The sequence below is a fragment of the Spermophilus citellus genome (assembly GCF_964194105.1).
Source record: "Spermophilus citellus genome assembly, chromosome: 18".
NCBI classification, from domain to species: Eukaryota; Metazoa; Chordata; class Mammalia; order Rodentia; family Sciuridae; genus Spermophilus; species Spermophilus citellus.
The window spans coordinates 63,757,362-63,759,679 of record NC_138200.1 but is presented as its reverse complement, the minus strand read 5'-3'; the positions used below and the strand labels follow the sequence as shown (position 1 = coordinate 63,759,679).

General features: G+C 54.0%; 1 long non-coding RNA gene across 1 annotated transcript; it reads right to left on the bottom strand.

Annotated features, from left to right (window-relative positions):
* Nucleotides 1-463: 463 nt before the first annotated feature.
* On the bottom strand, nucleotides 464-2,057 carry LOC308637815. Its single transcript, XR_014019690.1, has 2 exons — nucleotides 1,244-2,057; nucleotides 464-805 (listed from the first exon to the last, which is right to left on the bottom strand). It is a non-coding gene; the product is annotated as an uncharacterized lncRNA (long non-coding RNA).
* Nucleotides 2,058-2,318: the final 261 nt, after the last annotated feature.

Here is a 2,318-nt window from a genome sequence, read left to right as displayed (position 1 = left end):
CTCTCTCTCTCTCTCTCTCTCTCTCTTGTACTGGGGGTTGAACCCAGAAACACTTTACCACTATACCACTGACCTACATCTCCAGCCCTTTTTATTTTTTATTTTTAAGATAGGGTCTTGCTAGGTTGTTTAGGGCCTTGCTAAGTTGCTGAGGCTGGCCTTAAACTTGCAATCCTCCTACCTCATCCTCCTGAATTGCTGGGATTCCAGGCATGTGCCACTACATCCAGCCCAAACATATCTCTCTATGTGTATGTATTAAAAGTTATTTTTTCATAATAGAACCATATTACTCTACTACTTGCTTCTTTTACTGAACAGCACTTTGTGGACCTTTTTCTACATGAGTGACCCAGCAAGCCTCCTTATAAGCCATCACCATTGTGCATGTATGGCTAAACACGGGGGAACAATGCCAGATCACAAACCAAATCATGACACAAGTTTGGATAGAAACGCCAAATTGCCTTCTACATAATTTACTGTTTGAATTGGCAAAAGCATCTATCAGTGTCTTTAAATTGTTTTAATTGAAAGACTACTTTGTCTGAAGTACGTGATTTGATAATGTGCATCTTCAGGGATTATGGAGATGGGAAAGATGGGCTCAGCGAGAGGCTCTGGCTGAGTTAGCGCCTGCTGTCCGCCAGCCCGGCCAGATAACTGCCAAACCAGCTGTCCGTGAACATGTAAATCGAACCCATGCTCCGGGTGCCCAGCATCAACTTCTGTTTCCTGCCAGGACATCCCCTCCTGAAAGCGGCAGCAGGAAGGCAGCTGGGCTGAGCTTCAGTGAGCACGGAGCCTGGAAGGGAAACCTCACTCTTGGCCTCCACCCTGGACCCTCTGCTGCCCCCACTGCCCCCCCACCCCAGCTCTCTCTGAGAGGTCACCAGCAAGAGCGAAAGAGCCAGAGGCAGTCGTTACACGGGACTGTTTCAATTTCAGCTCTGCCAGTGTCTCCTCGAGCCTCTCAAGCCTCAGTTTTCCTGTGTGTAAAATGAGCTGACTGAATCCCGCCCGGGTGTGGCTTCAGGTCTACGGCTGGGGGAACAGGGGCGCCAGCCTGGGACTTTCTGACCCCAGTGCTTCCCAGAAACAGTCTTCTTTGAAGTTTTAAAAATGTGAACAGGGGGATGGGGATATAGCTCAGTTGGTAGAGTGCTTGCCTCGCATGCACAAGGCCCTGGGCTCAGTCCCCAGCAACACACACACACACACACACACACACACACACACACACCTGAATAGGTCACGCGTGACAAAGTCAAATCACCCAAGACGGCAGAGTGGGCAGTAGGCCTGCCTCCGAGCCCGCCCACCCCTGCCGGGTCTCCCCCAGGGTCGGTCCCGGCCCAGAGGTGCGCAGGGTTCTTCCTCTTTGCCGCCCGCTTGGAGGGCTGTCAATTCCAAGATTCCAAGAGACTGGGGCTTTAGGCACACAACGTGAACTACACTCCCAGAACGCACCGCTCTGGGCGCTTCCTGTCTGTGGACTACACTTCCCAGAAGGCAGAGCGATCAGGCACCACCCCGTTTCCGCTTCCGGCCCAGGTGATTTCTGGGAGTTGCGGTCTCCATCAGTCTCGGGTGCCGATGTGCAAGGACTAAGGGCGCCGCGGTGGTCCAGGCAGCGGCCCCACCGGGATGAGTAGATGTATATGAGACACGGAGATACCTGAAACCACTCTCCACCCTCCGTTGCCGGCAGACCGGCTCAGTTTGCGGCCGAACCGCCCCTGGGAGCGTGGTTGAGCTTCCCCCTGACTTCGGTGGCTCGGTTGGTGTCGGGTGTTGTAGGCGCCGTGCGGTGGCGTCCTCTGCTTGGTGACATCATGTTGCCCCAACAGCGCACCCGTGCCCTTCCTCCTTCAGACCTACTCCCCTCCAAGGCAGTAAAGAAAAGGGAAGGAAGCACCGCTCGATAGGCTAGCCCTGCTCCCGCAGATGACTAAGTAGTCGCATTGCAGGCAGGAAGCGCGGGAATGCAGTTCGGCCACCGAAGCCAGCTTCTGAATCAGCACCTGGGAGCACAGGTTCTCAGCTGTGCTCTTTGTTAAAACCCACACGTCCACGTCACCCCAGATCCGCTGAATCAGCCCCGCCCCGCCCACGTGACTGATGTGCAGCCAAGCTGAGGATTTAGGTTTACAGGGAGATGCATCACATTTGTAGTCTAGACTTACCTGTCTGCCTGCCTGGAGTGCAGTGAGTAGGCTTATTTAGCTGGGGACAATGGCGCAGGGCTGTAATCCCAGTGACGTGGGAAGCTGAAGGAGGATCGCAAGTTCGAGGATAGCCTCAGCAACTTAGTGAGA